Below are 16,480 nucleotides of genomic sequence, written 5' to 3' on the forward strand. Positions count from 1 at the left end.
AAGCCGAATAAAATGGGAAAATTTGGTCTGTCCCGTAAAATACGAGATGATCAAACGAACTTGCACAATTCGCCCCCCCCCCCGGATCAAAACCTGCTTGAGATAATTATTGACCATTACTAGACCAAGTATGAGGCATTACGAAAGTTTATATTAATAATTTTCAATAAGACAGGATCAATGATTTGGAGTTGAATGATATTGAGTGACACATTCGACAAAGATGGACGAGGCAATTTCCTAAACAAATACAACATTTATATAATAACGGATAACATGTGACAATCACAAGGTATGCAGGAAACTGGTTGTCATGTAGAGATGCTGATTGGAAAGAAAATTCACATTTGCCTCAACTGGGATTCGAAACACACAGCCCTCTCACATATTATATTCACAAGGGTGAACAAAAAACAAACTCATTTTTTGGAAACGATTTTCCTCACTTTTTAGACGACACGTGGATTCCCCACTTCCTCTCCTCCGCAGTGCCATGTCTGGCGTTGGAAAGGTTACAACATAAAATAAATGTTTTATTTACGTATATTAGGTATTCTTTTGAGCTTGAACTATTTCTTAACGGCTGGATATCGAAATGAATATTTATAGGCAGTAAATATCTAGAAAACATTTCCTTTTCAAATAGGTGTGATGGAATATGAATTCACCGAGTTGAAGATCATTTGCTTTAAAATACATTGACTTTGATGGACTGGGAACACCCCACTTTACATCTCCAAGAAGAGATTTCGAAGTTTTATTTTGGGTTAACACATACGTTGTTTTCACAGTATACTAAACCTTCATTAAGTTCAAAAGAAGTACATAAAGAATAAAAGAAATAATAGAGAGCTGAACATTTTTTTGCTAGCAATTCGAAAATACAGTCAACCCCCTTCAAACTTGTAATTTTTTCAACCGTTGAGTGAGTATACACATTTTCCAGCATTTGTACGGTGCTGCCGAAAACCCAGGTGTAAACCCCACCTGACTGCATAGCTGTGATAGGCTGAAGTTAGTTTTCTATGGTTCCCAACTTCAACACGTGAATACGAGCCGATCTCCCCGCTAGTGTTACCACAGAGAGAGCAGCAGACCTACAACACGTAGCCGGTCGATTTGTCACACTCAACTCGTCACGCCTTAATTTGTCGCAGAATCAATTCGTCGCAACGTCGATTTTTCGCTATACTATGTAACATGAAAAGAATGTACAAAACACTGGTTTTTTTGTTGTTTTTTTTCACAAAAATAATGTTATTACTGAGCCGGGATTGTAGTCATTCTGCCGACCACCAAACAAATATTGTTATTGTGGGTATTCGTTCTGAAATTAACGAAAAGACATCTTAAAGTAGAAGCCATTGCACAAAATTGTAGGGCACATGCAGGGCCCGATTTCCGCATGGGCATCATGGATATCTGCCCAGGACTTCATGTTTTAAGGGGACCCCACAGATTTCTAAAAGTACAAGTATATATTTTACTCAAATTTTTATACATTCTATTTGGTAAAATTTTGGAGACATCAAAGAAAATTTTCCCTAAATCACAACATACTACTTCCAAAGTGTCCACTATAAGCAAACTCTATTAAATATCAATTTTAATATTATACCAATCAGTAATAGACTTTACACAGAATGTATAACGCACCTATTGCAATATTAGCTCCACGACAAAAATACCTTTCGTTCGATTCCTCAATTTCACATCTTTATGACCGCAAAATGATATATGAAACGATGACCAGAAAGTTTGCATGTTTTATCAACATGAAATCCTGAAATGTACGTTATGATTATGTACACTTGCATATTGCAAAACTTTATTGCAAACACTTTTTCAGACGAACTGCGACAATTTTCATCCTTGGTTCGGGTTTGTGTTGTGACACAAATGTTAAATGACGCTAGAGGTTTAGAAGAGACGTTTTTAGAAATGTTGAGACAGCATTGAATCATCATTAACAACATCACCAATATCAAATTTCTCTAGAGAAAGATCATTCTTATTAAAAAGGTTATTAGATTATTCTTATTAAAAATCATCAATCAGTTTGCTCAAGTCTTTCAAAAGAAAAATTTGTCATCTTTAGCTTTATTGCGCGCAGAAGCTGAGATAACTGAAAAATTAGATTTTTATGACATTATCAATGAGTTTGTTCATATGGGACTGAGAAAAAAGCACTTATTGTAAGATATTTCATCATGTGTGTGGAAGATTTTACATTACATTTTTCATTTAAAATAGTGCATATCCTTTTTTTTTATGTGTTTACAAACAACATGTATTGTACACCAAACGTTTTCGACCATAGTCGAGAGGGTCCCCAGTACTAAATGTGCATCGAGAGAGTAACAGGGGTCAAACGTGTTCAAAGTGTTATCCGCGAGCTGTAATGCAGATGTTACATCTCAGGCGCATTGAATTTCGAATATTCTGGACGATTCCGGGCATGTCTATGACTTTCCTGCAATGAAGGCAACAGGCTCCTCAGTGCTGTGAATAGGGATGCATACACCCAATATTTTGATATGCCTTTAGTCTGGAAACTGCGAAAAAAGTTATCAAGGCATGATATGATAGTTTCGGCGATCTGTCAAGCCAATGCTCCAAACGCTCCCAACCACCGCTCCCGTATACCGTCATCTTACGCGTCAGGAAAGCATTTCCTACCCTGCATTACATGTGATTCCGAATAGTCTGGGTGCACCCTACCACTTCTAGAATTTTGTAAACCTGTGCTGAGACACTGTATATTGATTTAAATAAATTTATATGTAACATTGATTACACTAATAAAAAATAGAATATTAATGTAGACATAACTTGCTATCAAACCATTTGGTTACTTCATATTTTAAAAAGTATGCTAAGTAAAATCAATAGAAAATCCTAACCATTAATTAATTAGTTTTTTAAAAATTTATGACGGTTGCCATTTGACTAACAGATATTAGATCATTCTCTGTAGACCTACTGGAAGGACACCCTAGTCCCTTGGGGTCGTAGATTGAATGTTCCTAATTCATGTATTTTTTGTGTGTTTCTGTTTTGTACAAGTTTGTATCAGTTGTCATGTTTTTGTTGCTATTGTTGAATAAAAAAAGAGAGACGAATTTTTCTCGATTATGAGCTTAATAATTGTTTATTGCCTTTGAATTGCCATTTCAATGAAAAATTAACGTATGTCCCGATATTTCAGACACCAAGTCAAACATGGGCTTCTGTGATTTTTCCGTCTAATTTGGCTGGTTTACTGAAAATTCACCGTCAACAGTTCAACACGAGTCAGTGAGACAGTAAGTGAGTGAATCAAGTGAATGATATAGTAGCTAGTGAGTAAGTGACAGAGTGGTTAGTATTGGTGAGTGAGCAAACTAGTGAGTGAACGAGTGACCGAGTGAGAGACATGAGAATAGAGTAAGTGGCCTAGTGTGTGCGTGTCATGATGAGCGACCCAGTGGTAGACATCTTGCCACTACTCTCGAGTGGTGCAGTGGTAAGATGCTCGTCTTCCATCATGAAGGTTGCCGTCAGAATCTGTTTCGATTATGAGGGAAGAATATTGAAAGCATGAATTCTTTACCTGCCGAGCTTGGGGCAACCTTCGATAGATGGCGCCTTCATTTCCCACCCAACATCATCGGTTGGAAATTTCCGTATGGCAGGAGTTGGTTGCGATGAAGTAATGATAGATTGAGGGATCTAATGGTGAGTGACAGAATGAGCAACATGGTGAGTTGGTGATAGAAAGAATGACCTAGTGAGTGAATGACAAAGTGAGTTAATAAGTGAGTGACCGGCCTACTGAGAGAGTGATCGAGTGATATAGTGAGCGACATATATATAAGTGATATAATTAGCAACTTAGTGAGTGAATGATATAATGAGCTACCTAGTTATTGACTGAGTGACCTTGTGAGTGAACGACAGGCCGGGTTTCGCTCATTCATTCACTCACTCGTTGACTTGCTCACGCGATCACTCGTTTATTCACTCATGTCAAACTAATGTCGGTGAATTGCTGGAGGTGAATTTTCTAGACATGGCTACCATCCCCCTTTCATCTGAATAATTACTCAAGGACGATTATACATATACATGCTTGCCAAAACAGTACCTGCTCACGCTCAAGAATTTCTCACGCGTGCTTTTGAAGTTACTTATCTGAAATACATCTAATTAAGAAAAACTATAAATTCAGCTGATGCTAGAGTCATGGCATCATGTAGGTTTGGCAGCTGATCCGAGAGAACCTCACACAAGCTCTACACGTATACAGTATAAGAATCCTCACGACCTCTTTTTTTGTTTCTTAACGAGGAACTAGAGCTTCATTTGGAGCTGAAGGATTTATGAGCGTCGAAGCCATTTTGAGAGAAGAAGGAACTACCGCTTTATTTACTTATTATTATTATTTTTTTGTTTCCCGGGAGGGGCGGGGCCCCCGGACGTGATGGGGGCGTCTGAGAATATTTATCACGCACATGCACTTATACACAGTAGCAGTGTTTTCCCCTGACCCTGACCCATGAATTGGGTCCCTGGGCTATCTTTTCTTCCCAACCCACCCACCCGACCGGACTGCGACCACCAGGAGGTTAATTGAAATGACCCGGTAATTGCTTCATTCTTTTGAAGCCTTTTTTTCATTTTAATCAATCATAAAATTCCATTGAATTGGTTTCTTTTAAAGATATTCTCGTATTCGAATGATTCTTATCTTATTCTGTGAATTTAGAAATAATTTTGTGTGTGTTTTTGGGCTTTTTTGAGGGTTCCTATGAAAAGGAATTATATATATATATATATATATATATATATATATATATATTCCACATATTCCTAAATTTTCATGAAAGTTAGACTTGTGTATCTAAAACATACATGCTCAAACCTATGGGTCACGGGACAAATGTGGCCCTCGGATTCATCTGACGTGGCCCGTGAACACAAACATAATTTTGTAAAAATGAACCAAGCGACATATTTTCAGATCATTTACGGCCGTATTCACGGACGTGGTTTGAACTGTAGACACAATTTTTGGATAAGAGATCAACATAGATTGGTTAAAAAAACTGGATTTAACTCCAACTCATCCTTCCTGTAAAGATAGAACACGGCACCTGTTCAAGCTCATCGCTGCAACTAGGCACTTGCCCACAGGCGAAATATATCCTGTATTTCTCAAAGAAACACTTACTTCGCACACCCTGAAAATTCATTGATCTCAATGCTGACCGACTCTGAACCGCACATCCGTGAACAAACATCCCGTCGCATTCAGAAAAATAGACTCCGACTGTTTCAACTTCCTATTGTAAAATTTGATGTATCATCTTACATCGATCTCATTGATTGGCAGAAGTAGAATATATATATCTGATCCATTGTCATACTATTTTTACCCCGGCGGTGACCTATCGGTTAGAAATTCTTCGGAATATGGACTGGGTCACCGTTTCGGTTAGTAAGTAAGTCTCGAAACGCTGTGCCGAAATTAAACAGTAAGAAGGATTTTCGCGCTATTTGAAATATGATAATAATATAAATGCCACTTTTATGTAAACTTTTTCTTGTAATAAATAAACGTTACTCATGCGATTTGTATTTGTTTTATGGACACACATAATTTAAAAAAAAAAAAAAAAACCTTACTGTGACAACTCATCAAAAAAGGTAATTTTTTTCAAAATATGTATTCTTAAAAGTCAATCCGGAGGCAGAAGATAACTCCTTCTTAAAAAAATTTACATGTGAGCTGAAGACACATATCATTTGGCATCCTTTTCGTGCTCTGCCGGATAGAAATTAAAAAAAAAAATTACATAGAATGGTGACTAATGTATATGTATGTATACTAATGTATATGTTACTGCCAAAGCCCGAAGTTGGCCGATTTGCGCCGGGGACAGCCCAGTCGTCCCGGCCAACGTCCAGTAGCATAGCAACATATATATCTGTTACTACCAAAGCCCGAAGTGCGGCCAATTCGCGACGGGGCTGCCGGCCAGCCACTTCACGAACTGGCAAAGAGTTTTGGTCAAAGTCAGAATTGCAGAAACGATTCGGAATTTGGCCGACCGTTTGGTGAAGTGAAAGGAGATCCTTGGCAAAAGCTCGATGTGCTGATGTAACCCGGGCCGGATAGTAGCCAATCAATTTTTTTTCCACCGCCAACGTGTTATACTATATATAGCAGCTGTATCGGATTAATTTCATGTGACGAGAGAAAAAAAAGTGAAATCTGAGAGGAAAAACTATAAAAACAATTATATATTAAGCATATAGTTTTCTGTCAATTTTTGGGAGAAAAAAAAATGACTACAGCATCGTAATTGTAGTTTGATGGCCTGCCATAACTAACGTGAACATTATTATCACGACAGAATACGCCAACTTGACGATGATCCAGAAATATGACTTGAGTTATCGGACTTTGGCCAATGTCCGATTTTCTGACATTGGCCAGGTAAATATTCAACGAAATTGGTCAATTTGTGAAGGCCGGCTGCGTCGAGAATTGCCCGATTTCGGGCTTCAACAGTAACATATCCATTCTTAATGAAATGTGTTTTAATACAAAGTGCCCACAAAACAAGATCTAATTGCACATCGGACATTAGCCAGGGATCACCAGCCACCGTCGCGGATTGATCAATTTCGGGCTTTGGCAGTAACATATCCATGTGACTATTAACAATTCTTGTACTTGAGTAAATTTGCCACCTTGACCCACGCCCTTGTGGGAAACCAACTTACATCCCCTATGGGGACATAGTGGGGGTCAAGGTCGGGCTGGATGTACTTGAGTGCAGTTGAAACAAATTTGAAAAGATAAAATAAAATATAAAAAAATCAATTATTTGAACCAATTACAAAACACATAATATTCATAAACAAATAAAAAAATTTTTAATGAAAAAAGAGTTATAAAATACAACATTCTCTGTCGATAACCCTATCAGACATTGCTCCCGTTAAAAATCAAATTTCCTCTCTGCGAGGCGTGGGCTCTACGTTGGGAACCACGGAGCTATAGCTTCCCATCATTTACTTCGCGTATCGACTGTTAAATTTAAGAAAAAATTGCTCGAATTTTATATCAGAGCAAAAAACAGAATACTGTGAATCGATTCGGGTCTACGACATGTTTTTTCCTTTGTTCCGAATCGGTCATTGAATCAAAAACGCTCAACACAAAACTCGATTTTTCTCTGTTCTATTTTCTTCTTTTTTCCTTTGTTGTGTGTTCGTTTCGGTTTCATGTTCATGTGATCAATCTTATATTAGATAAGATGTATGACATTAGAGTCAATCTAGTCGTGGCATGTGATCGTTTTGTTTTTCAGGGATCGTTTCGTTGCAGATTTTGTGCTGATTTCTGCGAGTTTTTCTCGAGAAAAACAAGTTTGTACGTTCTATTGAAGTGCTCTATGCAAATTCCAGAGTTGCGGAGAAAATACCCTTTTCGTTATTTATGTCTTCTTACGATGATAAGTGTGTTACTTTTATTTATTTTATTTATTTAAAACACAGAAAGCAACAGATTGAAACCCAATTACAGCTTGCAGTAAAAATTAGCGCAGAACACGAATTACGAATAAATAGTAAGATTCGCAAATTACATGTAAAGTAACAAAAATTACACAAAATGCAAAAACCCTACACACAGATGTATACAACGCAATCGTAACAAAAATCTAAATTCGTTAACAGACGAATGAAAAATATTCCAGATGTCGAAGAAGCTCATTATAAAATTCAGAAAATCTGTTTACAGCACAGTATTTACCAACATTCGCATTGAATAACTTGATAGCAAATAAGCAGTTAGATCTTGTATTGCGGCATTTAGAATTAAAACACATTTCATTAAGAATGGATATGTTACTGCCAAAGCCCAAAATATTCGGCTATTCTCGACGGAGCCGGCCACTTCATGAATTGTAAAATTTCGTTGAATATTTACCCTGCCAATGTCAGAAATTCGGAGATTGGTTGGCTAGTTCGCGAAGTGGTCGGTGATCCCTGGCCAAAGTCCGATAACAAAAGACATATTTCAGGATCATCGTCAAGGTGGCGTATTTTGACGTGATAATAATGTCCACGTTAGTTATGTCAGACCATCAAACCACAGTCACGATGCTGTAATCATTTTTTCCGTCCAAAAATTGACAGAAAAACCTGTTTATATAATATAATTGTGTTTATAGTTTTTCCTACCAAATTTCACCTTTTTTTTTTTTCTCTCGTCACATGAAATTAATCCGATACAGCTGCTATATATAGACATGTATAACACGTTGGAGATGAAAAAAAAAAATGGATTGGCTCCTATATTCGGCCGGGTTACATCAGCATATTGACCTTTGGTCAGGCATTTCCGGCCACTTCAAGGAATGGCTGAATCATTTCTGCAATTCGGACTTTGACCAAAACTCTTGGCCAATTCACAACGAGGCTGGACACTTCACGAAATGGCCGCACTTCGGGCTTTGGCAGTAACAGATGTACAATCAATAACGTTATTTAACAATTTCTTGAAAAAAATAACTAGCAAGTATTATTGTTGTTTAATTGGAAACGTAACTACAACTGAATATAGAGTATATGAACATTGAAATCATGTATTAAAATACCATTGGGGGCGGTGAATTGTTTGCGATGAATTCTTTTCATACGGTTGTCGAAGACACTGAGTCTTATTACTAGAGCCCGGATTATATGCAATTGCATATTTTAGCATTTTTTTATAGTTAGTGCATATAATCACCGAAATTTTAGAAAACAAAAATGCATATTTTAAGAATTTTTTTCTATTGATGGCATTGTCCTAATGTTTTCAAGATTATTTTATCTTTCCATTCTTCAAATTTAATCAACTTTCTTTAATTTTTCAAGAAATATTTTACCACCGATCATTGTTCATTTTGAGGCATTTTTTGAATACATTTTTAAGCACTTTTAAATGCACATTTTCGCACTTCCAAACTCATGTTTTTGGGCATATTTTTTGTTTTACTTCGTATTTTTCTTTTCTCTTAGGTTAAGTCAGAGGTTTTCAACATTTTTCTTGTCACCAGCACTACCTGTACTTAACTTCAAAAGAAGAGCACCCTTGCAACAGGTTCGACTACATCAGAATGATTTCAATCCTTTAATGCAATTTGTAAAGGGTGTTCAATTGCAAAGTTGATCTAGAACTCGCGAGTACGAAATCGGACAAGAACATCGAGCACTGTGGGTGCTTCAGGGAGCACCGTGGTGCTCGCGAGCAACGGATTGAAGATGCCTGGGTTAAGTCATACTTCCGTGCTTTCAATAAACACATTTGTTTCCTTTCCGTTTTTTTTTTGCATATTTCTCTTTTTACGCATATATTTTCCTTATCGTGCATATTTATTATTTTTAGGGAAACTTTGACATTTTTAAATGCATACATTTTTTCATTCCACGTATATTTTTCATTATACGTATAAAGTGTTTTAGGACATATTGAATGATTTTTAAGGCATTTTTCCCATGCATATTCAGGTATTTTTGAATGCATATTTTCACAATTTTTATGAATTTCTTTTTTTTTGGCACTTTTAAATTTATTTTTTTTTTCATTTTTGCATATATTTTTCTTTTTTTTATGCCATAGTTCGGCATTATTGGATGCGTTTATTTTCATTTTCCGCACATATTTTTGATTTCTTCACATATTTCGGCATGATTTAAGTAAGATTTACCTTTATTTTTAATGCATGTATAACATTTTCAGTGTTTTTAGTGCATATTTCTGCGTTCTTCTTAAAGCCTATTTTGACACTCTTTTAGCGCATATATAATTCGGGCTCTACTTATTACACTTCTCTTCGACTATTAACCAGTCGATGAGACTGTCGCTACACCTGCAGGTGCTGAATGAGAAAACAAGAACCACACTCGGTCATTCAGTGAAAAAAAAATCATTAATCTCTGGTTATATTGAAAATACACGTCTGTGGAATTAATAAATAAAAAAAAAGTCCCTTTAAAACTACATGCACCAGTACAATACAGCAACGTGCAGGAGCGTACCTCTGAAGAGAAATATGAAAACAGGGATCAGGTTCACTGGCCACGAGTCGCCTTTTGTGAACAGCATTTAAGTGCACTTACGCAAAAATTAGTTTCACTCGAGAGTCCCAGCTTTTTAAAGGTCCCTCCTTAAAGATTTAATCTTGCATAAGGTCCAGGTGTTCAGGAGATTTTTTTTCTTCCCCCGATATAGCGTTTTTTTTCCTTTCATATCACATACACCCGCTATTTTTGCCTGGAACTTTCTATTATAGCGAGATTTCTATGTAACTGGGTGCACTTTCTCTGGAATAAGGTAAGATTCTTTTTCCTTAGGATCTAGCGGGGAGGAAAGTTGTTATTTAATAATAAAAAAGGAGTCGGTGACCTGAGGTCCCTCAAAATAACGACAACCTGCTGTCAGGGGTCCTTATTTTTTTCTTTTGTCGAATCTTAGAATTTAAAGCAGTTTCCTATAGCAGGTGTTTGCCTTCCAATCTTTCTGGACCGACTGTATTTTTATGGACCTACACAAAGATAAAAATAAACCCAAAATTCAGTTTTGGTGATTATATCTCCTCAGAAATATTGCTGTAAATTTTTGTGTCTAAAAGTAGTAGAACGTCAGTGAGGGAGATTAGCATCGTCCCGTTAAATCTGATATTCTTCAGAAATTATTTTTGGTTCCATTCTCTAACAGAACTCTTACTTTTAGGGCTTTATTAATTGCTGGAAGTTTGCTAGAATTGGGGACATTGGATGCCATGAGTAAATAACCCTAAACTAAAGAAGGTTCAGATTGATAGGACGGGAATGTTACGATAAATGTGATAAATGCGGTCATTATACATATAAATTCATCAATTATATAGAATAAATAAAATAAATAGTTTGAGAAATATGATGAGAAAACAGAATTCCACAGAATTGATGAAAAATCCGAATTGACCGAAATTCAGGATTCCAGAATTGAAGAAAATTCACAATTGCAGAATTGATAAAAAATCAGAATTGAAGAAAATTCACAATTCCAGAATTGATGAAAAATCAGAATTGATGAAAAATCAAAATTAAAGAAAAATCAGAATTGAAGAAAATTCACAATTCAAGAATTCATGAAAAATCAGATTTGAAGAAAATCACACAGAATTCCAGAATTTATCAAAATTCAGAATTCCAGAATTGATGAAAAATCAGATTTGAAGAAAATACAGGATTCCAGAATTGATGAAAAATCAGATTTGAAGAAAATACAGGATTCCAGAATTGATGAAAAATCAGATTTGAAGAAAATACAGGATTCCAGAATTGATGAAAAATCAAAATTGAAGAAAATTCACAATTCAAGAATTCATGAAAAATCAGATTTGAAGAAAATTCACAATTCAAGAATTCATTAAAAATCAGCTTTGAAGAAAATCACACAGAATTCCAGAATTTATCAAAATTCAGAATTCCAGAATACGAAAATTCAGAATTCCAGAATACGAAAATTCAGAATTCCAGAATACGAAAATTCAGAATTCCAGAATACGAAAATTCAGAATTCCAGAATACGAAAATTCAGAATTCCAGAATACGAAAATTCAGAATTACAGAATACGAAAATTCAGAATTCCAGAATACGAAAATTCAGAATTCCAGAATACGAAAATTCAGAATTCCATAATTGATGAAAGTTCTAAAGCACTCAAGTGATCCACGGCACAATTCAACATGAATCAAGTGGCCCCGCGGCTCATTCTCAGTTCAATTAAGCGATCTGCTTCACATTTAAAGAGGACTTGAGTGATCTGCGGCACATTCACATACCGTTTAAATGGCCCGCTCTCTCCTAAAGGTTGAGCCCCCCTTGACCGATGACGTCGTCACGCAACACCTCTGGTCCGCGGACCATTGGTGGAGAAACTAATACAGAATAATAGCCTCGTTATGTTTTCAGCCAAGTTTGGCGATATAAAATGATGAAGGTGAATTCGGTAATTTTGTGGCAACCAGTAACTTTACTACAGTAGCTGCTGCTTCTGGCGATGACCCGTCAACTTTTCTTTTTCACGGCGATAATAGTTCTTCTTTGCTCGAAGCAATTTGAAGTAGCTTCTGCATTTATTTCTTTTTCTAAGGGGAAGAAAAGGGGGAAGGCGAAACAAGACATTTTCTTTTCTTCTTGGTCTTGGTGATTTTTATTTTTCCCACCCTCCCCCTACAACACGATCTTCCCATTTTCTTCTTTTTTTCTTTATATAAAAGAAAAGGCGGAGGAGTACGTGAGAAAAAAACATGGCTGCCGAAAGGAGATGACCACCGCCGCCACTACTACGAAATCGTGTCGAGAAAATTAGGAAAGCTTTTTTTCCTTTTTTCATCCTTTCTTTTCGGAAAGAAATAAAAGAAAATGATAGCATTGCGAGAGTTTGATAGGAACTCTATTGTTGTATTTAAAAAACATTGTTGCCTTTTGAATTTCTTAAGTTATATCAGTGTTTCTAAACTTTTCTAAAAACGAGGATCCGTAAAATGCTTGAAACAATACGACGGACCGCTTGTGTCCCGTATTGATACTTAAGTCAAGTAATTATTATAAACCCACAGGGATACTAAATTGCTGCTGCTCGAGAGTTGTTAATGGTTGCTCCCTGGGTAAGATGTAAAGTTGTTTTTTTCTTTTTGTGGGGAAAATAAATGCTCCCTTCGGGGAACTCCGTATGGCGAACTATGTTTGCCGGGCCGGGGATTAGCATCTCTTATACATTTGCCCCGTTTTTTATCAACATTTAACCATTTATATACTTTAAAGCAGTGCTTCTCAACCCTTTTCACCCCATGGCCCCCATTCGGACAATATTTTATCCTCGTACCCCCCCCCCCCATCCTTGATCGAGACCCTTTCAACTTACCGAACTGAATTTAGTCAAAACTAAATTTTATAATGAACAAAGATTTTATAAATAAGATTGATATCTGGAACTCTGGGCCAGGCATGGGACCGGGAAGGGGGTGATCATCCCTCCCAAGATCAGAATCAAGTGTGAAAAACAGGTCTATGTCAAATATGGGACGATACAACAACCTACAATCGACTCTTCTGACACATATCCCTCACGAGCTTAATTCTTGTGGTGGGGGGGGGGGGGAATTATGTATGGCCATCTCAACATCATGGGTAAAGTGATGTTTTAAGGGATCCACAACTAGCTGGACTTAATAACCTACATATTTTGCATACATTCGAAAATAATAGTACCAAATCATAACAGGACCCCTAAGAATATGAGGCAACGGGCCACATGCCCCATGGGTTATATGGACAACTTTGCTGGATTCTGAAAGTAGTAATATTTTCTCCCACCATTATTCCACTCGAAAGTTGTAATTGGCCACAGCTGTCCATGACACCGCCCCCCCCTTCGCCACTCGTCATGTGTCTCCTTTCCATCTGATTTTTAACCGGGACTCTTAGGATATCCCGGGACCGCAAGGGGGTCATATTGCCCCAGGTTAAGAACCTCCTGCTATAAAGTACCAGGTTAGGTAATTCGTTTTTAATTGAATTATTGTTTTAAAAAACGTATTATTTTGTCTTTAATTAGAACTTAAATGAAATACCAAATAATTTACATGAGAAACGCTTTCTTAAGTTATACGAACCCTGATTTATCAGGACCCCGGTCCTGGGTACAGTCGGTCCCGCTTAATCGGTCGGATCTCTACGATTCCATCACACAATAATCGATTAAACGGGGTATCCGACTATGGAGAGCACAATTCAGTTGCCATTTTACGGCGTTTGTATAGTTTGTATATTGAAAAACTTATTAAGAATCAATATTTACATAGGCGGAGATAGATTTAAAAGTCTGGGGATGGGGCATGAGGATGATTATGTCACCTCAATGTATATATGCATATACATTATATCAGTCGGTTCAGCCGTTGACGGGGGGTCGGAGGGCGTATCTCCACTCATGAATATTAATAAAGCTTCTCGAATAAATCAGACGTCAAAAATGAAATGAAATTTTATTTAATCACCATGATCACAATACCCAAAAAAAAAATTATTTTTGATTAGGAAAGTTAGGGCCCTCTATTGGCTCAACAGAAAATAAAAATAAAATAATTAAATGTACGTATTGAAGACAACTTCAGTATTGAGGCCAGAACCTACTCTCAAATGTATTTATCTTAATTCTAGTAACATATTTCCCATTTCAATTTCGAATGTTTCATTCACTGAAAACATCATGTGCATAGTGGTTGATTTGTATTAGGGGCCATTCAAGTATTACGTAAGCAGATTTTCAGCCATTTTTGACCCTCTCCCCCCCATTGTCAGCAAAAATCAGCAAAACTCTGACCCCCCTCCCCCCCCCCCCTGTCAGCAAAATTTCGTCAGCCGCTTAGAATATTTCATATCTTCAAAAAGGGGTGGTTGATGACGTGAGCAACCTTCAAACCCCCCCTTTCCCCCCTCGTCATCAAAAGTCAGCAAATCCGAAACACCCCTCGATGCTGACGTAATACTCGAATGACCCCTTAACAGTTGACGTGTGAAACGTAATATTCGATTTAAGACGGAAAGTGAAATTATAGTAAAAGCGTGGAATTTTAACATTGTCTTTATGGGAAAACTTTTGGTGTTGGAGGATTTTATCTGTTTAAACAGGGTATATCCGTAAAATACGATAAAGCGGGGGGGGGGCCGGGGGCGCGGACAGTACTTAATTTTAATTAATGCATAAATATTTTCTGCATTTTTCACATTGATTAATTTGCACATTCACATGTGTCGTGTTTTAATGTAATTATTTTTTTGAAATTGATTCCCGTTCGTATGACTCTTGATCGGACCAGTTTGTGTCGTTTAGCATATTTCGTCCATCATATGCATATTGTAATGAAAATATTTCAGAAAAGAGAGCGAAAATTATACGAAAAGAGAGAGAGGGAGAGTGTGTCCGCTCTTCGCGATTTAGAGCCAAATGTAGAGCACATATAAGTGTTTTTTTTTTGGTTTTTTCTTATGCGTACATATTTTGTAGGGAGCGTAATTACCTGTAGTCCCACGTCGGCAGCTTCATTTTTCACTGGAAATTTCTACAGAAATAGGGAGGGGTGGACACATAACATAAAAAGAGAGACTACTGTATATACAGGTAGGGGGAGGGTCATTTCTTTTTTTGACTGACCGGTTCTAAAGGCGACTCCGAGTCTCCACTGGTTTTATTTTACGGACGAGGCTTGAGGCGTTTTTATCTTATGACATTAATTATTTTTCCTCTCTCTCTCTTCCCTTTTATTATTATTATATTTCTTCTTTTTTGGCAATATAAAACATTCATTTCAAACGAGAAATATTTCGCAAACGAAACAAAAAAAAAAAAAAAACAACAATCTCTTTTTAAATCAGTTTCCTATTCATTCTAGTAATAATACGTGTAAGAAAATAAGATATGAATGTCTGGTAGATGGACAGACACCTCCGCAGAGCGGACATTTTTTTTTCCCCCCGATTCGTCCATTGTCCTCATAATCGGAATTTCGGACTTGATTGTCCTCTTTTTACTTGTTTCAAATTTTATTATTGTATGGGTTTTATACTGAATTAATTAATTTTATTGTGGTTGGCGTTTTGAAAATTTGTGTTTGTTGTGATTTCAGTTTCAAAATACAGTACTTGGGAAGATTAGATGATGGGGATAAAAATTGATGGTTTTTTTTTTAAATTTAAGGTTGGTTTAAAACTCGACGTGGAAGTTTGAACGGAACGAGGCTATAATAATGTGTTGCGAGGCTCAAAAATTCCTGGTGGCCTATTGGGCTTCAATTAAAACAAATAAATTAGCGAAAAAGTCAACAAACGGAAAGATGTGGTAGTACTTTTTTGATCAAGGGACAGGGTCCGGGTCTTGTCTGGTACATCAGTAGTACTTTTTTTGAGATGCTGAGAAATACAAAAATTAGAAACAATGTATTGAAACTTTTCAGAATCGATAAAAATTCAGAACTAACGAAAGAAATAATTTCAGAATTAATGAAAGAAATTATTTCGGAATTATAATGAAAGAAATTGTTTCAGAATTTTAGGGAAAATTCAAAATTAATGGAAGAAATAATTTTGGAGTTAATGAAAACTCAGAATTAATAATTATAAGAAATAATTTCAGAATTGATGAAAATTTTTTCATAATTACTGGAAAAAAATATTTTTTTTAATTCACCAAAAATTCCGATTAATGGAAGAAATAAATTTATACTTAAATTACGCAACTTTTCACCCATTGCGTCTTGTGGAACGCCTCCTACTTCACGCCATTGGCGTTTTTTCAGCAATTTAAGTGATAGTTGGCAAATTAATTCCCTTTGAAAATATTTTTGGCTGAAACTAGCAACTTTTTACTTGCCATTGAATTTTGTTTTTTGG

Source organism: Pholcus phalangioides, unplaced genomic scaffold (assembly GCF_987345545.1).
Source record: "Pholcus phalangioides strain wild (caught in Gottingen) unplaced genomic scaffold, Ppha-v1.0 ptg000015l_1, whole genome shotgun sequence".
Classification (NCBI taxonomy): Eukaryota; Metazoa; Arthropoda; class Arachnida; order Araneae; family Pholcidae; genus Pholcus; species Pholcus phalangioides.